At 36.7% G+C, this 24,777-nt stretch overlaps 1 long non-coding RNA gene across 3 annotated transcripts in view; it reads left to right on the top strand.

Moving 5' to 3' along the window:
- Positions 1-24,777, top strand: part of LOC111926283 (uncharacterized) — a 66,924-nt gene that overhangs the window by 37,533 nt on the left and 4,614 nt on the right. For all 3 annotated transcript variants that reach the window (XR_015284517.1, XR_015284518.1, XR_002862828.2), the window contains 7 exons: positions 9,815-9,896; positions 10,315-10,375; positions 18,955-19,082; positions 21,026-21,280; positions 21,513-21,773; positions 22,564-22,763; positions 24,568-24,740. This is a non-coding gene — a long non-coding RNA (uncharacterized LOC111926283). The remainder of the gene's footprint in view (positions 1-9,814; positions 9,897-10,314; positions 10,376-18,954; positions 19,083-21,025; positions 21,281-21,512; positions 21,774-22,563; positions 22,764-24,567; positions 24,741-24,777) is intronic.

The following is a 24,777-nucleotide window of genomic DNA, read 5'->3' as shown; positions in this document are numbered from 1 at the left end:
ATTCTATTCTATTCTATTCTATTCTGTTCTGTTCTGTTCTGTTCTGTTCTATTCTATTCTATTCTATTCTATTCTATTCTATTCTATTCTATTCTATTCTCCCACTCTAGACTCACAGTTTTTCCGAATTTTAATCCCTGAGCTGGGATCTAACAGTGATTGTAGTCATGGACGGTTGAGCCTAAAATGGGAAATTTACTTCACATTTCTTGCAAAGGCTCATTCGTTTTTAGCAAAACATTTGTGAGTATTTCACTGTTCACTCACTGTATAGCCTAATGTGTTGGTAAAGAGTGAACAGATTTAGACTGAGCCCAGAGTTGTGTTGGTTTTTGGCTGGCTGGTTGTTTTTTTTTTTTTTTTTGCTGAGGGCTTTAAGAGTTTCTAAAAGCACAGCTAGGAAAGTTACATGTTTTAGGCAATGTTAATGAGCTTTGGCTGCCTTTGTGAGCATCTATTCCCATCTGGGCATTTTATAAACTTCTGGAAAGCTGCAGTAAAAATTCCCAGCTCATACGTCTTCAGAGTTTGTTTGAAGACCTCCTACCAGTGCGGCAAGCTCTACTAACATACACCAAACAAAGGATGCAGAGGTTATAAAGAACTGCTTTGCAAATTTACTCAAGAGCTGGACAAGTGAAGCTGAAGTTGTTCAGGAAAAACATGTAGACATTTACAGGAAACCAAAGTGTCAAAACAAAGGGATGTGTGTGACCAGGTTGGCTGAGAGCTGGAGGCAGGTGGAAGCTGACAAACTGGGGACAATGAGTGGAACAAAAGGAGTGTGGGAGCACATCTGAGAAGGAGCCAGCACTCCCAGATTCAACCAGGGAAAGTGACAAAGAAAAGAAACTGAGGAAAGGGAGAACAGGATGCTGAAGTTTGGGTGAAAATATGAAGAAGGAATTAAAGGTTCTGGAGTAAGGAAAAGAGAAAAGGAAAGAAACACAATATAAGTAACATCTGATTATTCACTGATACAATTAAATACCATTATGCTTATAAAATATAGCATGGTAAAAGGCTAAAAGTTTAAAACAGAAGATCCTAGTCATCTGAGATTACTGGGAAGTTTAGTCATGTCTCCACTGATAAAACATCTCTCAATTCTGATAAATATTGCAAATAAAAAATTAAAAAAATTTTCAAAGTGTGCTACCATGTGTCGATAAGCAACATAAGAAAGCCCACAAGAAAATTTGGATTATCTTCTGAGCTGTGGTTGTGGTATAAGGAGAAGGAAAAGTACCAACTAGATGTTCATTAATGGAGTATTGTTGCACTATGCACAGGATGAGTCCAGGTTTCTTTGAAAATACAGTAAGTGGTCAAGTCCTTAAGCTTGTCTTGTTTAAAAATATGCACAAGTGAATTCAATGACATTGTGTGGGCCACTAGTTCTCAGGTGTTTGGAATATCTATCAAGTTTTATTTTGTGATGTTCGTAGTAAAGGAAGTTTTCCATATAATCACACTTTATTTTTATTTTTATTTTTATTTTTATTTTTATTTTTATTTTTATTTTTATTTTTATTTTTATTTTTATTTTTATTTTTATTTTTATTTTTATTTTTATTTTTATTTTTATTTTTATTTTTATTTTTTTATTTTTATTTGTGGTAACGTGACAGAACCCTGCTCATGACTTCTAAACCCCAACATACCAGTCAAGGTATATGGAAGATAGAGATTTTTCCCTCACAAACAAATTTATTTCTTGCTTAGCACAGAGAAAAAAAAGTATTCATATGCAAAGGGAAAACACATAACTTACCTTTCATAAATTGAAGGCATGGATTTGGCTCTGAGTCACATTTGGATCTGCACGTACCAAAGAGGAGTTAGAAGCCAAAAAGGAGATGAAGAATGAGACAAAAAAGTAAAATTGAAAAGATAGAACACAAGTACTGACTCATAAAAGAAAGCAATAGAATTGTTTTGGAAATTTGAATGTTCAAGATAGACAAGCCCTCAGGCAGAGCTGACTTGCATAATGGCACCTTACTGAATTTGGCAGATACAGAAAACAAGTGTGACAGTCCTACACCTCAGAGTTTTACCAGACTGAATCATTCCTCAGCAGTCACTCTGGTATACTGAACTAGGCACAAACTAGTGTTCCTCCATCCTCTAGTGAGCATGTTTGTCTTATTAGCCAGCATTTCTGTCTCTCAGACATGGAAATGAATGTTACTGACTTTGGCAAGTGAGGATCCTCTGTGGGCTTTTTTCCAGACCTCTCAAAAGTGTATGTTGGCACTATCAAAAGATCAAAGAAAGACAAGATCTATCTTGCCAAAGACAGTCATTTAGTGCAATCTAATTTGAAGAATTTCTTTACTTTAGAACTGACAGTTTTTCATTATGTCATGGAATATTTTTATTCTGTGATTGAAAACATTTGAGAGCATCTTCTTCATTAGTGGTGTCCATGTGGTCTAAATGACTTTTGAGTTTTTTCCTTCTTTTATTATTATATTTAATAACATGTTTTATTTAGCTACTTTTGGCAAGGTAATTTAAGACCTCAGTGATTTTATTCTACTAATTTCTTAAATAAGGGGAGTTATAAGCTCAAAAGTGGATTGTAATTTTAAATCATCTGGTCTGTAGCTTTTTAGATTAAAACAGTGATAAAGATATGCCAATTAGACAGACGTTTGTCCTTCAGTTACCTGGTCTGAAAGTCCCATGATAATTTTCAAAGTTCTCAGAAATTAGATACTGTGACACAGTATCTAAGAAAGAAAAAGCTACACCATGAATTAATACTAATCATTGAATAAACTTTCTAAAGGTTTGGCATATCCCATACTGATAGTGGATTCTTTATCTGGGAACAAACTACAGAGCAGAGGTCAGGGGGCTTTTCTGCAGAAATATGCAGTTCTTCTCGCTAAATGTATTTTCCCTTCAGCTGTGTAGTTTTCACATGTGTTTGTAAATTAAATCTCTTGATGAAGTACTCCAGAATAGCCTTAGTATACCTATATGTTGATTATCATTATAGCTTTAAGGGAATCATGACACTGTCAAGGCCTAACCTGAAGAACATCATGGCAATTTCCGTTGTGGCTTCACTAACTTAAGAGCAGTTTATTTGACACATGGTTCTGCTATCTAGGTTATGAACATTTCAAGCCTATTTATAATACATAGTTTATGGCTTTTACTGCCCTATTAACAGTAGTGTGTTAGGTTTTTTTAATTCTAATGAGTTTTGACATGTTTCATTCTTATGTCCAAGTTCCAGATAGTCTTAGACACACAAAAGGGGTAATCAAAACTTTCAGTAAACCTCTACCAAACTTCTGTTTATATATGCTATTGCAAAATGCCACAATAAAAATAACAAATACCCCAATATAATCAGCAAGCCTATTTCTCCTGCTTCTGCCTGTTTTTTCTCACATTTAACAAATAACTGGAGCTGCCAAATGCTAATCTTGACATTTTACTTTTCCCTTTTCACCCTGGTGGATTTTGAATCTCAGCAGTGATGTTTTGAACTCTGGTCCCAGGGCACCATCCACTAGTACATGCAGAAAGCCAAAAGCATTAAGTTCTGGCAGGAACTCTTAGTGCTAAGCTGTTTATAAGGTGGGATAAAAGCAGCAGAACAGGTTTTGTGCCTACTGGGGAGATCTGACCAATTCCTTTTCTTTTGTACTACATGAGTCCATAAATGGCATAACGAAGCATCTTTTTGAAAGATGCAATTTAAAGCTGTTTAGAGAAGATGCTGGCTTTTGTTTTGTTTTGGTTTTGGTTTTGTTTTGTTTTGTTTTGTTTTGTTTTGTTTTTACAGACAAAACACAAAGCCTACTGAGTATCATTTAAGCCAGGAGCTAGAAAGAAAACATTCATCATTATATTTTATTTTAATTACAATGATGTAAAAAAATCAAATCAAAAAAGAATATTGAAAATATTTGAAAATGTTACAAGTCTTTTTTTTCATTGTTTATGACACCTGAAATTCAAGTTAAACTCTCTTCAGAGATTTTATTCACTCATTCTTCTCAAATACATACCAAGAAACAGGGCTTGGTTTAATTGTGTAAATATAGAAATTTTTTGTCACTTCACAGAAACTCTTTGCCACCTCACACAGCCTGAGATACAAAACCTTAAGTCATTTGCAGTGAGATAGTAAACCTGACACACAATTTATGGCAGACCTTGAAACATGCCAAGTGAAATCTGAAGACCAAATAGAATATCCTGGGTTACAGCCATTGGAAGCCAGCTTGAAATATCTTTACTTAGAAGCCTATATTGAAGCAGCTGAAGTAGATGTGAGGGGCAAGGTTGAAATTAAGAGCTCTGCATTTAGTAGTCTGTGTAGGCGAATTGTGAGCTAAGCATGGAAGTCTAATCTGTGCAATTGATAAAGCCTGGAGAGGGGCTTTGCAGGGCAGATATAGATTGCATGGCCTTCAGCTGCTGATCCAGGAAGTTGCAAGCCTACCATGGGCCTGCCTGGTAGTAAACTCCTCTATTCAGGCAGCTGAATCCAGCACTGAATGTCCTCTGGCTGTCATGGGAGCCAACACTAAACTCGCAGGCCAGGCTAACATCTTCATGTAGACACCTAGACTCAGCAGAAAAGAGCTGAATCCCCAGCCTTGTGGCAAAACTGACTTACCTCAACCATGGAATAGTACAATTTGTATAATTCAGGAGACAGGATGCCCAGCTGGTCTGAATGTAGTTCCCATTGCAGAAACCAGTGCTCAGAGCTCACACAGGAGCTGGAAGTTCCTACTGCTCCCAGCCTGCACAGGAAAGAAGAGTGAGTGCTTGCTCTATTTCAAAAAAATTCTCTATGTCAAATTTCAGGATCAAACACATATTTTTCTCCTTTCCCATTGCTATCTTGTGAGGGAAAAAAAAAAATCATTAAATAAATAAATAAATAAATAAATAAATAAATAAATCATAGCATATCCTGAATTGGGAGACCTCACAAGATATCATCAAAGTCCAACTCCTGACCCTGCACAGAACAATCTATTTTCAATAATGTAGCATTGAAAATACATCTAGTGCAAATAACTAAAATTATTTCAAAATACATAAACTACAATACTCAGCTAGATTTAACCTTCTTAGATGCAAACAGCTGAGGAGAAGGGGCTTGCTGTCTGGAGATGTCTCTTCAAGCAAGTAAGTGTAAAGTCTTCAAATGAAGTACATAAGATTCAAGCTATTATTTTTTTATTTTTTTTTAATATTTCCCAATCAAAGCTATCAGAAAATTAAATTGTATATATTTTGTTTAATGCTGGCGATCTTCTTTAATCCCAGATACTTGCAACAAGCTTGTCTGCTTCAATGTCTCATTCATTTTAAGTGATGCTTAAAAATATATTTATATGTAAGAGCAAATTTTTAAACAAATACTGAAGAAATTGATCTGGATGAGGACATGTGGATCAATGAGTCCCATTACTAGGTGTCCATGACATCAAAAAATCGTTTTGTACAGCTTCTACCCACTACTCTTTTTCAGCCAATTTTGTTTCTTTATGAATGTGTTTTGGTTTTTTTTCCTATGAAACATTTTAGGATTACAAATTCAGGACAAGCCATTTGACCTAGAAGTGATAATATGGATAAGCTCTGTAAGACAAAAGAGGGACTGCAGCATAAGAGAGGTTACAGTTTCCTGGCTGGGAAGTAACATGATTCGGGAAACAAGGAATGTTGTTACTCGTGATACGATGCAACCCCAATGACAGCTGGACCTAGGAGCAAGGTGGAAGAAGAATTGAGATTACCACCAGTCACCTCCCACCAGGACCTCACTTCAAGGAGTGGGGGTTCCCCCCAAACAGGGCTGGAATTCTTGTTTCCCTTCTTATCTACTTTTTCTTTGCTGAAATTAGGGTGATGACATTTTTGAGGAAATGTTATGCTTCCATTTAAAAATTGTTGGCTAGCCTCTAGTGGACCCCAAAAGTAATACAAAGTAGGCTTGCCTCTGCCATAGCTACTCTTTGTTACACCCCTTCCAGTCTGAACTTACACTTTCCAGAAAATGGATAATGAAAGCAGCTCAGACTACTGCACACAAAATTTAACTTACCTTTTGTACAAAGGCATTGCTGCCCTTTTATCTGTTTTGAGGAGTACCACAACAGACATACCTAAGGACTGCACTTTTTTTCATGGCCACATCATCTTTGCAGCTCATAGTTCCCTCAGATGAAATTAATCTCACACAGATATATCTAAGTAGGCAACATAGGGTTCTGTTCTGGTCAATTTACAGAAGCAGACACTGAGGGATCACTAATCTTGCCAAAATTCTATTTCAGAGTCAAATGGACTATGCCATAAAAGTGCTGCCTATTTCTCTCAGTTGACTGTAATGGTATACATCTGTCTTTGGTTTCTTTTCTTGCAATCAGTGATTAGGTCTTTCCCATCTCTGTCATACCTAGTGAATAAGCTCTAGGAAAAATTCTCCTTATACATCTTTAGTCTGTGTGATTAAATTTTATCTGATTTTTTTTCCTTCAGTTCTCAATGTCACCTCATTCTCCCTTTATGATATCCCTGTTCAAACTCTTTGCACTGCATCTTTCTTGTGTGTGTCTGCTCATTTTTAAGTTTGTCAGATAACTGTCCACTAATAAAGGTGGAAATCAGTATTCCCCATCAGAAATGTAGGCCAAAGTCCTGTCTCATTTCCAGCATATCCAGGGAAAAACCTCTGAAAATGGAAAGCTGTATTCAAGTCAAATGCCAACAAATCTGAACATCCTCAGCTGAAGCCATTATAGCCAGGAAAATGATTCTGACAGTAACTGGAAATTCTCTTTTAAAATGTGTAGCTTTTAAACAAAATTGATCTTTGCAGTTTTTTCCAGAAAATTATGTTTTGGGTCAATTTTTTCCCTACATCTTTGATGTACTACTTCAGTTTCCAAAAGTACAAATACAGTGTGAATCACTGATTATACAATCACTTACCATGGCCCCAAAAAAATTAAAAAAGGAAATATAACACACCCAAAAAATAATTCTTATCTTTATGAGAGTTGTTTTTATCTTGGCAATTATCTTAGAAATAAATGTTTCACTTGTCAGAAATTATATTTCAGGACTCTAAAGTCTGAACAATAATATTTTAGTAAATTTAAACTTTTATGGAGAAGAAAAGTCTACTGAAAAATACATCCATGGAGAAATAAAAGTAAATAAAGTAAACTGGAAATGCAGTTTTGTGTCAAATATATATTTTTTTCCTATATATAAAATATTACAAATTTTAATCTTTGGGACATTATATTTAAGCATCTTTTGGAAGTATAGGTTTATGTTATATCCTTACATACCCAGTGACAATAGATTGAGTATTGTTTAAGTTATCTCAGATTTAATGAAGTGTCCCTTAGTCAGTAAAATACCTAAATTTGTACTCACCTACCTTGAAACAACAGATTATTTTAAAAGTCTTGAATAAATGTATTCATTTTTTGCATTATCAGGAGCAGCATGCTCAGTATTTTGCAAAACTGAACTCTAAATTGATTATGTAAAATCATTCTGTGACATTTCATTTCTTTTCTTGAATTTATTTTGCAAACAAAACCCAGGATCAACATTTAACCTAGGTTTGGTGAGACAACACCCAAAAATCATAGAAGGAAGCTACACTGTTAAATTTACTGAAAAAAAAAAAAAAAGTAGACAAAGTTGTGACACCTGATCTCATATTATATTGGTTTCTTACATCTGAAAATTATAAAGGTTAGCCATAAACTAGAATGCAGTTTGAAACCAGAATTTAAACTTGTCTTGCTTTCTTTTTCTTTTAGTGCTAGAAGTACTCTATTGAAAAAATGTGCAAGTATCTTAAAAATAAAAAGTCTAAATATCAATTCTGTGTAAGTCCAAAGACACAGACTAAGATCAACCATTTCAACTGGTCTGAATCACGTTCATGAGTTCCACTGATTTATACTTCTGTTGGCCCTTCTAGGAAAGTGCCTTTTTTCCCTTTTGCCCCCTGTCTTCTATATTTCATTTCATGTGTCTATCGAGGCTATGAAAGATAAAGCTATCTGCTTTCTCCTGTAGTAAAGAACTATATGGAATCAGTTCACCTGTCTGTCACTCCTCATTAAATTCTTACCCTCTTCATTCACATTCTGATCTTTGCAAATGAACATTTGCTTAATAAATGTTCCCAAGACTAACAGTGCAGAGTGAAAATCCCACACAGCAGTAAATTATTAACTCAGTCACAGGGGGAGTGCCATATATGACTTTTCAGAATGAGTTATTATGTGGATCATCATGTAATTATGAATTTTTCAAGCCATGATAGAGGAAAATTGAATATTTAATATTTTATGGACATATTCTGCACTGAGGACATCTTTCAAAATTTTATGATAATTTTTGGAGTGAGCAAAGAGCAGAACAAAAGTTACAAAATAATTACAAAGTGGAATATTTAATCACCATGGACATTGTTGGCGATTTTTCAAATTGCATAATATAATCAAGGTCATGAACTTTTAATCAAGATGTATTCAAACGGAAAAAATATATGCATTAAATTTGATCTACAAGTATGTTTTGATTGTTTAAGAAAGGAGAATATGAGGCTTCATGTTTTATTGTACAATGGGTAGAAGGATGTAAATATTCATGACTATTCAAACACTCCTGATGATTCGTGGCTTGCCCCTACATGGGGCATTTAGAAACACAGAAACATAAACCTGTGCTGCCTGCTCCGGGAATGCTTGCAGAGAGCAGGGAGGATGAGGAGGAGCAGCGCAGGTGCATCAGCACCGTCATTCCCTACAGTTTTAAACATCCTGGGGTATTCACAGCGTCTGCATGAGCCTGAGAGAGACAACACAAGATCTGTGGGAAACCAGAGCCCTGCTGAAGCTGCAGCTGGATGCCAGGCAGGATATCCTCAGGCATTTAAATGGTATTAGGCACCTATGTTTAGCCTTTTGAATCATTCCCCAGGAAGCTGAAACCAAGTGTGTTTTAAGTGGCACTAAATACCCACATATGTGAAACAGACTTGAGCTGTGAATTGCAAGAATCACTAAGGAGTGGAATATGTTTACTTTGTGTTCTGATCAAGAAGAAACTGAACAGAAAAGACATATTTCTAAAACACTGTTTCCACAGGAATAGTAAAAGTTTATCAAGCACTTGATTGTAAGCCAAATCAGATACTGTTTGATAACCATTCAACTTAGCACAAATCTATAACAAAAAAACCCCAAAAAACCAAATAAATAGTGCTCTTTTCCTTAACAGTCATTTACCTTCCCAGAAAATCTGATGAAAAGCAAGGGAGGGGAAGCTTAAAGGACTGAGGAACCATAGATCAAAACAAAGTGTATATACAGTAGGTACACATTAGTCTGGAACTCTGGTCTCACGTATATATACAAATTCCTTCATTTTATTTAATTTATTTGCTTAAATAATTTACTGCATGGCCATTACTGAAAAGCGTTTTGATGCTACACATAAAATAATTCACAGTTAAAATATAACTTGTGTCCACTATTCCAGATGCCAAGGCATCAGCCTGACTTCATTTGCCCAGAGGGGTAAATGATGGAAATTAAAATGTTTGGACCAGAATGACCCTGCATACACTGGCAGTGTGCTCAAGCCTTAGTCACAAAAGGCATACTAAAATACACATCAGAGAAGGGGACCAGTAGGTGCCATCCAGATGCAGGGAGATTCCAGACCACTCAATATTCAAAATTATATAATTGAGTCAAAATACTCAAAAGTAATATTTTGCTTCCTTTTACAGAGAAATTCCACTCTGCCTAGATTCATGACTGCCTGCTTCAAGACAAAACTACTTCATGTCCTTGCAAAGTGAGTGGATGAAGGTGGGTCCAGCAAAGTGGTGGTCTGAGAAGAGCTACTCAAATAGTTTAGTGTAATATATCTTAATAACATTGTACATATATCTTTTGGGTTGTATATGGATCTCTATATGCATTTATATACACTGTATCATATAATTTTCAATGTGACATATTTATTGAACTGCTACCTGGCCGTTGCTGTGTTTCTTACACCAAGGACATCTCTCAATGCCCTTCAGAATGAGACACTTGTAAAATTTGAATAATCTTTTGATTTTGGAAAAAAGTTAAATGTGTGTGCATCTAGGTGAAAAAAGAAAGCATTTTTCTGTTAAGGTAGGAATAAACCTAGACTTTTTAAAATGCTAGGACTCAGTGACTGAATGTCAAGTGCATGAATATACCATACAGTAAGAAATTTTTTTTCTTTTGCTTGCAGGAACACCTTTGATAAGTGATCTGGCTCAAATCCTGGGATGATAATAACAATGTCACTCCTGGTAATTATAGTTTTTCTACCTGTGGTTACAGTGGGAGTTTCAAATATGGGTGATCCCTTTAGTTGTTTCAAGTTTCAATTTTGTGTTTGGGTTATTACATGAAGTAACTGTTCTCTCCCAAAACAACAGAGCATCAGAGAGAAGTTAAATGTACGAAGGACTTGGGAAGGAATGTCATGGAGAAGTGCTATTTCTATTAACATTTTTAAATAGTGTGTGCCTGCTTAATATTTACCAAAGAAACTTTTTCATATCTTTGCTCACAAAATAAAGTAACTGGTATTGGGGTCCAGAAAAGCATGCTATCTATCTACCAGCCAGTGCAGGGTTTTCATGCCTGTCCCAGTGATATTACTTAGACATTTCTCTCTTCATATTGATCTACAAAATAAGTGTCTTGGCATTCATCTCTGCAATTTCTTTGCAGAAGTTCAAGTTTTCTTCAGTATTCTCTGGCCCTGACAGTCCTGGTGTGGACATTTGGTAGGTCATATTGACACCCTGCCCCACTCATGAATGTCACAGAACCATCTCTGTCATTTCAGTAGCACTTCAGGGACTTTTATATGTTACTGAGCATTTCTAACTATAATAGCAGAACAGCAATCACAGACAAATGCCCAGGTGGATTTTCTTGCTTGCCTAGGCATCTGCCTTCATGATTTTATATAGCAAAACATGATGTACTTTTCAGGATGCCTCTGGTGATAAATCTTCTCCAGTCTGTTCAGAAATGTAGATTCCATGAGCCTAGGAAGTGTGAAGTGGCTCCTATTGAGATCAAAGCAAAAACATTTACTGGAGATGTAAAACACCAGCACTAGGTCCCAAGCCAGCCTCAGTCACCAAAGAAAATGGTTTATACTAAATTAAAGAGCATTGTAGAGTACCACATAAAATACTATAGAAAATGGATAACCTTAGTAAGTGGGATCTGACTGAGAGTCATGTCGTAACAAAGAAAAATAGATGTCCTAATTTCACAAAGGCACAAAACCCAAAAGCATTATTTTTAGTTTTAAAACTCACTGCTTCCAATCACAATGTATGGAACAAAGTTCTGAGTGACAAGGGACATCCACAATACCCCCCACTACATCAGTGTTTTCTATGAATAGTAAACAAAAGCCGTATTTAGCACTTCCATAGCACTTTATATACTCAAAGGACTTCACTAACCATTACTGGCATATCTAGATGCTTCTTATATGCAAATGAATGCAAATATGAGAGTAGGCATTAGGAGGCAGGGTATTAGAATACATTAGCAAACGGACAATAGAAAACAGCTGGTTTGACTGAGTGTGGAGATGTGAGTAGGGAGTAGCAGAGAGCACAATTCACTGCTCAGAATTACAGAAAGAATTGTGCTGATTGCCATCATGGCTTAGAAACTCATCACTTAATTAACAATATAAATATTTTAAAATTTAACATTTCATAAAACCACAATAAGAGGTTCCATTGTGAGAATGGGAAAGGATTAATTCACAGTTGGCTGGACCGATGGCACCCAGCCCTCATCCTCTTGGCTTCTGACAACACGCTTGGCGAGAATTAATACAACACAATTCATGCCCTGTCATGTCTTATTACTTAATTATGAAATGTCTGCAGTACTTTGGACATTACTGAGCCTGTTTGATTGGCTGTGACTGATGTCATACCCACTTTAATACTAGCCAGTACATGCATGGATAGGCCTGTCCCCCTCCTCACCATTTTCCTTCTTTCTATTCATGAATTCTACTTCATAACAGTAATAATATACTCCAGGCAGTGCATTTCCAGGGAATTATTGCATTTCTCAAGTGGGTAAAGTCATTTGGCCTTTCAGCCTTATGCCTTGCAACACCTTCCTAGGCATGTTATAATTGCTCAGAAATACTCTATGCCTTGTGTATTATGATTCTTACATGCCACTCTTGCTTTTTCACTTGACTAGCCCAAATAGAATCCAGTAGGAAAAGAGGAGTTGTCAGGTGTGGTTTTTTTCAAACGAGCCTCTCATATATATTTGCAAGGCTTTGAGTGTCTCATGCACATACAATTTAAATGCATTAATTTACAAATATTAATCATTTAGCATGTTGTATAAAATATAATGGCCACATTCTCCTGTCCCTTGACAATTCCAGAGCACTGCCTCCTGTGTCTCTAAGGTGGCAGGAGCACAAGATGACACATTTGATTTAATAAGAGCACAGAGCTGCATGTACTGATACAATTGAATGCTTAGATATTTTTAAGTGAGGTGCTAAAGTAAATGTTTATGAAAGCTTAAATCATTCTTGTCATTTAATCATTTAATCATTCTTGTAGAGCAATCTTTGAGTCTAATGACTTAAGAAAGTACAAGGCATTATTCTCAGTTTATGGTAAACTACTGCAGTCAAAATTTAATTTAGGTAGGAAGAGAAAATAGTTTAGGCATCAAAAATATCTTCAGATTTAACCAAATGAAAAAAATACAAGACATTTCTACTTCCTACAGCACAGAAGTTTAACATGCACACTTATGGATAGAAGTGGGTTGAAATCTGAGTCAACATTATCGCCTCTGAGCTGCTAAGGTTCACTTCTGAAGTAATGATTCAGCCTGCCATGACTGCTTTTTATTCCTGAAGTAATTTTCAACCAAATATCTCTAATAACTCAATGAGCTTTAATGAATCAAGCCTTCTGGCAAAGTCCAAAAGGAAGGTCAAATTAGTAGAAACTAAATTACCGCAGTTTGCAGTGTTAGCACTTTTATAAATGCAATTATATAATTGGAAACCACACTCCTACCAGAGTCAAATGTTCTTCCTGTTCTTGCCTTACCTTACTTTTTGATTCCTCTGGAGGTGACACCTCCCAGTGCCTGAACTAGGGTTGCCCTAGACTTAACCATAGCAAATGTGAGGGGGGTGAGGAACTGGGACCAGTTGCCCAGAGAAGCTGTGGATGCCCCATCCCTGGCACTGTTCAAGACCAGACTGGATGGGGCTCTGAGCAACCCAGTCTAGTGGCGTCTGTCCCTGCCCATGGCAGGAGGGTTGGAACTGGATGATAAAGTCCCTTTCAAACCAAGCCATTCTATAATTCTCTAAATGTAAGATTAGAGGATGTCTGGGTAGCCATGCTCCTTCCTGGCCTGGACTTCCCATATCTGTTACAGCCATATTTCAGATGTGAAACACTCCTGCACACAGTGCCTTCTCTGAAACTCATCCAACTAGAGGTGGTGACTTTCTCTCTACTGGAGTGGGGTGATAGATAAAATGAAGGCCATAGTCAAAAATGAGCATATTTCATCAGCTGGAAAGAGCATGCATTTCTGCCACCTATGGCAAAGGGCTGTTAAAACCCTGAAGAGAATGTTCTCAAAATAACTGGGGCAAGAACAAGCTGGAGATTTTAATTTTGCATGATTTGTAATGTCAAGTTTATAATTAAATAACAAATGAGAGTATCCCATGCTTCCCCTCTTCAGTTTCGGTGTACCTGCTGTAGACCATCATGGTCATAGAGAAAAAAAGGTGAAAGGCTAACCAAGTTCACAGCCCTGCTTTGTGGGAAACAAACAAGTGGAAGTGAACTAGAACAGATAATTGGGATGTATAACATAAGAATTCTTCTTCAGTCTGTATATTTAAGACCTATTAAAAATGGCAATGATTCAAAGGTGGAGGTGAAGATGGGTCCAAACCACGTTGTCAAATCCTATGTGCCTCTTAAAAGAAGGAAAAGTGAAAAAAGGTTAGCATTAAATTCCAGAATAAATGTGGATTTAGGAAGACTGACATTTCAATCACCCACAATCTCTAACCTAGCTGCTTCTTCTGTAGGCAATGATTTCAACACTATTTATCAGAAAAACAGAAAGTCTTGGTCCATGGTGGTGTCTTTTTTCCTCTTATAGGTATTAAATTTGGCTCAGATACTTAAAAGACTTGCTATCCTTTGGGACCAGCTCCTGAGTGATTGGAGCATTAACAGCACTGAGTTAAATTCCCCTGCTGTCTGCCCGAGGGAGAGTAATCCATGCTTCCCACCCGCATGAGGAATGCCTTCATCAGCAAACAACAGTATTCTGGAGCTGGAAGCTCTCAGTCTTCTTGTTAAGCTATTTCCCTTTGAATAAAACAAACACTCTTTCAACACAAAGAAGGAGCTAGTACTGCCTTCTACCTGAGTTTCCTAACCATTCATCTATATATCCATCTTCATCTGTTTTCTGACAAAACAGGATCCTCTGCAACAGGACAGCCTCCATACAGCAAAACTGTGGTGAGAGGAAAAGGTAGAAAAGTTCTTCCTCATGTCTGTGGATGTGGTGGGGCCAGAGGCTTAGCTGGGTACTCAAGCACTTCAAGCAAAGAAATTCTTCTTTTATGCCTCCCACAAGGGCCTAGGAGGTGTCTAGGAAGGTGAAAGAAGGGGACCAGTACAGCATGAAAGTGCCAAGGCTTATACAGATGGATATATCCAGAGACAGAATATTCAGTTTTCTTTGCTTTTAGGATCAGGCCTGAGTGTCATTATTGGCAGTGCTCTCCCACACTGGATTTACTCTCAAAATGGCATGTGAGTGCCTCATTTTACCTCAAGAATCTGTACTTTAATGTACAGAGTGTTAAACAGTGAAGCAGCTTGGGAAGTACTGGGATTGATTGCAGGTGAGTAACAAATACTGGCTCACCACCAGCTGTGATGTGGCACACCTCCCTGGAATTCAACAGTGACTGGCACCACTCACGCTCAGTCACTGCCATGAAGGCAATGCCTTGTTACAAGTGTGCAGTACTGGCCTCTAAGATCATTTTACTGTTTTCTTTAAATTTATCAATCAGGCTTTGGAAAAGGTCATATGAATATCTGGTTTCATACAGAGAGATTTCCTAACAATTGCTATCAATTAATTGATAGCAATTAAACCCTGGAAACCTACCAAGTGGCAGTAATAAGGAAAAAACCAACCAGATATCAGGTCATAGTAGATTATTTTACTGGTAGTAAAGCAAGATCTGACAAGTAAAGGTAACTGTAAAAGCATCCATAACCTTGCTGGCCTTCTATGATACAAATTCCTTCTCTCTCTTCAGAACTACACTTAACACTTTTTGGTCTTGCTTATTATCAAAGTCTCTCATCTGAGAGAACAACAGTGTATCAGTGACTGTTCACACAGCAGTATGAATAAATAATGAGTGGCAAAATCATAGGTGAATGTATTTTGTAAAATACCAATGAAATTACAATGGGTTTCAAGATTTTTTTTTTTAAGATTCATTACTACAGATAAATACTTTGTAAAATTACAAGCTGCTTTAAAAATATTGTGTGAAAAAACAATTATCCAACATAATTTATCAAATTGATTTTACTACAAATAATGTTGTAATAATGATAAAAATTCATTAGAACCTGGAACTCAAGAGTGACCAAGTGCATTGAAATGTTACTGGTGCTACTCAAGGCAAGTTAAAAAGTTAATGGGCTAATGAATAGAATAAGAATGAAAAATATATTCATACATTATATTTTAAATAATGGATTATCTCCATACTTTGTTTTCAGGATGAGCTCATAGATACATTTTTTCATCAAAGAGTAAAAGTTTCAATAGTTTGTGAGTTTGAAGATATGATCACTTTAATCACTATATCACTTTTTGAAAAGACTGAAGTGATAAACAATTGCACAAATAAGTAATACTGCCATGTAAGTCTTAAAATGTGATAGGTATTTTTTCCCTGCAATGATAATAGGGCCATGAGTTATATGAATTTAGAGAGGATACAATCTATTTCTGTTGAAGGCATCTACTTTCATTGTTGGCACATACATTTGCAATAGAAACATCATTTATGTTTACCAGAAGAGCTGTCATTTAACTGACAGATGGCTCCAGTGGTTGGGCATAAAGCAACTCACTGAAATTGTTCAGTGATTCCCAAACTACTCTAACAGTGTATTCCAAATTCCCATCTTTTTTATGCAAAACTATAATTTATTTATTGGTGCCACATCTTATACAACCCCTATCACTCCAGCCTGAGTAACCCCCAGTATTATAAAACATATATAGAAGATATATTACTTCTCCTTCTCCCTCTTCATTCCAGTCAGCGCTAACATTTCAGAATTATTTTATTTTACCATATATATATATATGTTTATTTGGGAAGAAAGAACAAATCTCACTTCTCCATCATGACTTTTACTATATGTGCACACACATATACACATATTTAAAAATTTAAATATACCTTTTCTGTATACATATATCATATTTATACCACATACACACTTAAATCGTAGAAGTTGTGATGGAGAAGTGGGATTTGTTCTTTCTTCACAAATAGATAGATTTCATTTCCTGGGAAGACTTAATTTTCTTTTCTATCCCCATTACTGTCAATGTTTTCTCTTCATGAGAGAGGTTTTGGATTGCCTGTCTTGTTCTCTGTGTGTGCATGGAAGATTAACTGAAAAGTCACCCCTTGTCCTCAGTACCTGTGCTGCATCTTGAGGCAAGGCACATGTCAGTGTTGCACATTTTATTCCCAAAGTCCTGAATATGACCCCAAATCATCTCTTTGTTCTAGAGGTCTCTGATTTCAAATGACTACAGGCAACAGGGAAGAAAATCTTGGATTATTCTGAAATCCACATTCTCATCTCATCATGGTGATATCCTTTTCAGTGGTGATATTGGAATACTTAAGCCAGATAAAACTAAACAGGAATTACTTTGTACTTTTTGAACTCAAGTTCATTTTTCACCAGAAATGAAGATGAGGTTGAAGTCTGAGATAACATTGCAAAAATTCCTTTATAGGATGGCAGTAATAATATACAATAGGCAGAGTGATTTATTTCCTGGAAGAACCATCCTGCTGGGCTTCCTTCTGGGGTGTCAGCGCCCACACAGAAAAACATACAGAATCATAGAATGATGTGGATTGGAAGGGACCTTATGTATCATCTAATACCAAGCCCAGTGTCATGGACAGGGGCACCTTCCAATCAACCAGCTTGCTCAGAATCACATCCAACCTGGACATGAACCCTTCCAGGAAGGTGACACCCACAATTTCTCTGGTCACACAGCACACTGAGGTTCTCAGTCTAAAACTAGTGTCAAAACCATATACTTTGCTCTGCTTCACCTTCAATCAGCTTGCCTGATCATGCCACAGAGAAGAGAGAAGAAAAAACAAAGAGAAACCCTTGATCAAAGGGCACTGTTCCATGCAAAGAAATGTCACTTTCCAGCCCAGGAAGTAGGCCTTCCCATCTCAGCTGTTGAGCTGTAGGAGCCTGTGACAGTTTTCTACCAAAATATGTCAGTACTCAATGACTGACAGAGCTGGGAGATGAATAAATTATTTTGGTCTTATGGGACATGGATTATTCCCACAGGAAAGCCAACAGTTCCAGGGTAATCCAGAAGTGTCTGTGTAGTGTTTCTTTCATGTTCATGAACCAGAACTAAACAGAGTTCTTAAGGCACTGGCAGATACCATAGCAGGACCCCTTCCAATCATCTACCAGAGGTCTTGGGAGCCTGGAGTGGTCCTTACTGACTGGAAACTGATCAGTGTTGTTCCCATATATAAAAGGGTATGAGGACAGACCCAAGGAATTACAGATCTATTAGTCTAGCCTCAATTTCTGGAAAAAAAATCTGTATAATATTATACCTGATACTACTGGAAGGTATTTAAAAAATAATGTGATCATCAGGCACAATCAATATGGGCTCACAAAGGAAAAGTGTTTAATTAATTTGATGTCCTCTGATAAGACGAGGAATCTTGATAGACCAGAGCACTGGGCTATGATTAAAAGGATTATATTGAACAAGTCTAAATACTGGACTTGGAACTGGGATGGAGTAAATTATTTGGAAGAATGGCTGGAGAGCAAGCTGCAGAAAAGGGTTCAAGGTTGCTGCTCACAGCAGGCTCTGTGGGACCTAGCTGTGCTCCCTGGGAGCTGAGAGCAAACTGCATCCAGGGATGCATCAAACAGCATCACCAGCCAGTCAAAACAGGTGATTATCCCATTGTATTCACCATTGATGCAGCCTCACCTGGAGTATGGTGGGCAGTTCTGGGCCCTACAACTTAAGCATGTGGAGGTTCTGGAATCCATCCAGAGGAAACCAACAAGCTGGTGAGCAGGCCACAAGGAATGTCCTATGAGGAATGGCTAAGAACTTTGGGCTAGTCTTAACTGGAAAAAAATATGGAGGGATGGCTTCATTGCCTTCTGCATCTTCCTGAGGAGAGGAAGTAAAGAGGGAGGTGCTAATCTCATCTACCTTGTATCCAACTGTAGGATGTATGGGAGCAGGTCAAAGTTGTGTCAAGGGAAGTTTAGAGTGGATATTAGGAAGAATTCCTTTAACAGAAAGGTGGTAAAACCCTGGAACAGACTTCATAGACTGGCAGTCTGTGTTTAAGAGGGATTTGGACAATGCTCTAAAAATATGCTTTAGTTTTTGGCCAGCCCCAATTTGATCAATCAGTTGTACTAAATGATCCTTTTAGGCCCCTTCCAACTGAAATTCTCCTTTTTTATTCTAGGTTATGTAGAATGACACGTCAATATAACCACTCATTAAAAGAAGCATTATTTAATGCGATTTGGAGCACATGATGTCCAAGCAGCAACTGTTTCTACCACTGGTATCTGGTGAGATGCATGACTTTGGGTAAGCCAGCTTCCTGAGCTTTCCTACACCCACAGAGGCTATGATATATGACAGAGGCTACTCTTAGGTCAAAATAGTGCAATGAAAATAAATCATTATTTCAAAGTCCTATGGGACAATGAAACAAGAGAGATTATATAACTGAAATGAAAGCATTAATTTTATTTTTTTTTAAATTAAGAATCATATTCTCTTATCATGTGCATTAAGATTATTTTCACATTGATTTAAGCTTATGTAGGCTGAAGTGAGGGAATATTGCGGGACTCTTTCCATACTACAAAGTGAAATTTACTCTCCCTGCACCTTATATTTACTTTAGGGACACAACTGCTAAACAGCTGCAATCCATTTTTCTTTTATTTTTAGATCAACACAAATTGCAACAAATTTGGTGTCCACTGACCATTTGTTTAAGACAGATGCTTTTACTGATCTTTCAAGCACTAACATTCATGGCAATGCTTGAATTATTCAAGCCCACTTTGCTTAAAAACAATTTATGAAGCTCCATAAATGTATGGAGTCATTAGTAACAAATTGTAATATATTGAAGACCTAACCCCATTAGATGAGATAATTAATGACAAAATCAAGTATATAAATATGGCCTTAATTTTTTCAGACATATGAACTTACATTCATGCTTTTTGAATATGGGTATTTCCCCAAAAAAGAAATTCTCTCAGAAGTAGAGTTGGTGGGAAGATTTTTCTCTTCATAAAAATTCTATACCAAGGGACAGGACTAAACACTAAAATGTATTAATTTTCTGACAAGAAAATTGGCTTGTAAAAACATAAAAATTTAAAAACTCTTCTTGGTTGGGTTGTCCCCAGCAATTTCTACAATTTTTTTCAGTGCGTAAAACCATTTTGAGGCCTTATATGTGTGTACGTGTTTGCATTGAAACCACAAACCTTTTAAACTATAGAAAGATTGTTTTGGAGGAAGAAAGAAACAATCAACAATTTATCTCATGGATATCTAGATATACAGGAGTTTGTTACTGGATCAGTGAAGATGATGAACATCTAACAATGAGACCTTTACTCTTTTCTGTAGAGCCAGTGGAAAGTCAGAAAAAAGTTTTCGGGGAGGAGTTTGCAGAAATCAAAAGAGCTGTGCAGAATGTAGAGCAGTATCTTCATGCAGTATCTTTAGTATGAAGATAGGAAAGCACTGATTAAAGTTAGCATAAAAACATTGCCTTTTACAGTTACGAAGCAAAGTTGAATCTTTTTGTCTTTTACATTACATCCTAAATAATTCTGCTACTTTTCCACCATAATTATTTAAGTTTATTTTCCACAAGGTTTCCCACTTGGTCTGTGTGCAAACCTACGTATTCAGGGTACAACTGCATAGTGCAGATTGGCTTTCTCTCTCTGCCTATCAAGAACTACAGGAGCAGGTTTTTAGGGTGAATCATTGAAACCTTGATATTCATACTGCACGTTTCAGGGGTTACCTCAGACACCTTTCAAAACTTTGATTTGCTTCATCCAAGAAGAACATAGTTCATGTGCTCTAAGATTTCCCTATAAACAAAAGCGTGCTATGTGGGAATGACTGGTAAATTTCCTCCAGTATATTTGCGATCCAGCCTAAAATAATAATACAAACATATCTCTTAGAGGTCAGAGGATGGGTGGCCAATTCCTCACCTTTTTGTTGGACAGCATTGCCTGCAAAGAGGACTCCTTAACTAATAAGAAAATAAAACACATAATTTCTCATGTATATCACAGACAGAAAAGGAAAAAGAAAATTCCAGAAATTATTTTTTTTCTTTTTTAGGGAAAAAAGTAATCAGATATTTGCAGACCTTGTTAGTCCATTGTATCTCAAAAATGTCATAATATAAAATAGTAGTGTAAATATTTCTAGTGCCACAAAGGTAAAATCTTTTTCTCAATTAATTTTCTGGTCTCCAAATATAGTGTAGATGCTGCTGCTTACAGGATTCTTTGATTGATGACATAACAACATCTTTCAAAACAAAGAAGCATTCAGACATGAATACATGGCTGGCAAAGGAATGAAGATGCACATCATTGTGAGAACATTAACTTGAAGGCATATTTTGAAGCTCTGATCAAAACAAGCACAGCGTTTGTAAAAGAATATTTGACATTTTTACAACTATACATTGGTGTCACTGAGGTAAACTCTGAAAGACCAAACAACTGCCCTATGTAAGTTTTGACCCCCATCACATCCTCAAGTAGGACTCATTTCAGAGGGTGGTAGTGGAAAGAGAGTTGAGCAGTCAAAATGAAGAAGTAGGACTTGAAAACTTTTTGTTCCTGCTTCTCTAATGACAGGAGCTTCTCACTGATGAGAGCTGAAATAGGAACTGTAGGATTGATCTTCACCTTAAAATCACCCTCATCAGAAAACTAAACAGCCTGTCTTCTCTCTTTTCAGGGAATTTTATTCATAGTCATTGACAGAACTGAAAGCCAGAAGCTTTATTAGACCTACAGACTGAAAAATTGGCTTCTTTTAATTTGTCTCAAAGCCCAGAGCTGTCAGCAAGTACCTTACTGTCTGAAGAGGTAGCCTTAGGACATTTTTTGTCTGGGCAGTGGGGAGGATGTGCATATATCAGGAAGAATGTACACGTACCTAAGAAGTGCACAGTACACTCCTTAACTTGGATTATATAAATCCTCTTGTTTAAAATAGGTGAACTATATGATTTTTCCCTTGCAATAGAAATGTGGGAAGACAATAAAATTTTTAGGCTTTATTTTGGGGGGGTGGGGGGGGTGGGGAAAGTATAATTTTAAGAATGTTTCTACCATGCTCTTTAAATTATAACTTAAAGGGAGTGGGGGTTGTGTTCCAGATAACACTCAGAGATTGCAAGTTCACAATTGTCTCTAAACCTCTCGAGTTCTTGTTCTTCAGTTTTTGAAGCACAGTCATCCCTGGAAGTTGCCATTTTTCCAGTTCTCAGGGTAACTCACATGAAGTTCTCTAAAATTTTCCTTTTCTGATAGTCTTCATTTAGAAGAGAGATGGGAACGATAGATTTCTTTCAACTCACTTTTGAAAGATCTGCAGTCAGGATGGTTTTCATTCTGCTGAAACTTAAAGGTTGAAGAACCATCTCACTTCTGTCATATTTGAAGCTTATCCCATTCTTCTAAGGAAAAAAAATCTGGTCAGAATTATTAGCAATGAGCAGACATGAATTTCTGCCAATTTCAGAAATCTTGTTTCTGTGACAGGATGCACATTGACATAGATTACAGCCTGGAAATTCAGAGCACCTAAGCAAGGTGTCTCCATTCCTGTAAGTTGAATAGACTGGAAGAGGCATTTGTAGAAATTGTCCAAAAGATACTCCTTTTTGTTTCTTTCTGTCTCATTCTATATAGACTTCTATGTTCTGGTACAGTTTGGACTGTCTTCAAACTCTTGTCGCCCTCTCAAAATAGAACAGTTAATTCTGGATCTTTTATTTGCACAGGACTCAGCAAACCAAACCATACTCAGAGTGCTGCTTCATTTTCCATGACTGCACATGATGACAGAACTTACTCAGGAGAAGTTTCAGAGCTGCAGATTGCATATGGGGCCTGAGTGAGATGAACAGCTCAAGGACAAGACAGGCCACTTGTGGGATCTGCTGGGACCTCTACCATGGAAGCTGAGATGCTGTGCAAATAGGTGTGTATAGAAGAGACAAACATCTGGAGGAAGCCTGACTCTGTCATCTGCTTCCTTAGATATGTCTGAAGATCATATTTACCTTCTCTCAGTGTTGTTTATGCGTTTCCCCTGCTGATTCTTCAGTGCAAGAAGGAGGATTTAACCTCTAGCAGCAGAGTGCTGCTGTCATAGGGCCACAGAATCTTGAGATGTTCACCTCTGACACAACTATTTCCTACTTTCATACCCTTCTGCTGGGTAGTTTCATTGGTAGCTTATATAGAATAGCTGATTGTAAAGTCTCTCCATTCAGTTTTCCACACATGTGTTTTAATATGAATCCGTCACAGAAAATGAGGCATTTTCAAAAATATTTTGCAATGCATGCCAAAAAGATTGGACAGACATAAGTATATACAGAGACTGGAAAGAGGAGCTAGGATTTTATGTTCTTCATCTTGGAAAAGAATGTGTTCTACTCAAAACTAATTAAAAATCTCCACTGCAAGAAGTGACATATTTCATCATCACTCAAATGCAGCTCTAGCCTTTGCTTTTAAACTTACACTGGCAGCTGCATCCTAGACACAGTTTATGAAAGGTTTTGAGGTATCTTGCAAATTTTCAAAGGATCTAATATCTGCTACAATTTCATAGAAATAATAATAGAAGTCTATGCAATAGTTTTTTGTTTGTTTGTTTTTTTTTTTGGTGCCTGATGTATTCAGATATACTATTAATATAATGAAAATAAGAGCTGATTCATTCTTTCAAAATATTTAGGACACACAACTACATTCAAAGTGCTATTCCACTGTGAAACAGTGTATCTTTCCTGTGAAGAGCATGTCTTAGGTTAAGTATAGTTCTGAAGTAATGTTAGCTCCCATTATAACCACAATTGAGTCATACCTGAGATTGCTGACATGGAAAAAGCCTCTAACAGTTATGGAATTGAGACTCAGTAGACAGAGGTCTTTCTTAGCATCTAATATGATGTTGCTGCCCTTGACTCTGGCAGATTTCAAAACAGAATCATCCTTCAACAGCAGTAATTGATAGGAAATACACCCCTGACTACAACTTAAATTGTTTCCTTAAATTCCAGTCTCACTTCTGCTCAATTAGTAACTCAGTTTCAAGACAATTTAACATAAACAACTACCCTGATTTTGTTTGAATATGTGCCTATGCATATATATCAATATTTATTATAGGAAAAATACTATTGGAAGTTTAATTATTGCCATCAATAGTGATGTTTCCCATGTATGTATTTTACATCAATGATGTAAAATTTTCTAGTACCTCAATCTCCAGAGAAAAGAATTATCTCACTTTTAAAAATTATGAGACCACCAGGCTTTATCCAAGATATCTCAACAACCCTTCTTGAGACTGTTTTTTTGTACCATATCAGGAAGTCTAAAGAGATTTCTTGATGCCATAATTTTTCATCCATTGCTTTATACCCATTTTGCTATAGAGGAAAAACTCAGTTTCTTACTATCTTGGTTCTCCGTTACTCCATTGAGGAGAAGTTGATACATGGTGGGTATGCAGGATATAAAGGCACTAGGTAAAATCACAGGTTATTTTTCATTCTGTTGACCTGTAGGTCTTGAGGTATCCTCCCATTTTTGATGAATTTATTGAATTCATTTATATAATTATTTATATGAATTTGGATTTCCTCATCCAGCCCTTGTTTGTTAGTTTTTTGTGATTTTTTTTTTTCAATCAAAGGAAAACAGCAGAATATGACAGGGTCCTCCTATCAAAATACACATCTTTGATAAGATTCATATTTTTATCTCACCAGAACAGCAGATAGGAGACATGGAGAGAAGTTCATCTGAATAGAGAGGATTGACTTTGAGATTTTTATTGGAGTGAAATTCGGATGCAAGTCAAGCTTAACCCCCTAGTAGAAGCTGCTTCAGGAGAGAAAAAAAAAAATCTGATTAGACAGGAATAGAAAGACAGACCACTCCTGTAAGTCTATTCTTATTTGAAAATACTCAAATGTTTG

Source organism: Cyanistes caeruleus, chromosome 3 (genome assembly GCF_971803275.1).
Source record: "Cyanistes caeruleus chromosome 3, bCyaCae1.hap1.1, whole genome shotgun sequence".
Classification (NCBI taxonomy): Eukaryota; Metazoa; Chordata; class Aves; order Passeriformes; family Paridae; genus Cyanistes; species Cyanistes caeruleus.
This window is presented reverse-complemented; position numbering and strand designations above follow the sequence as displayed.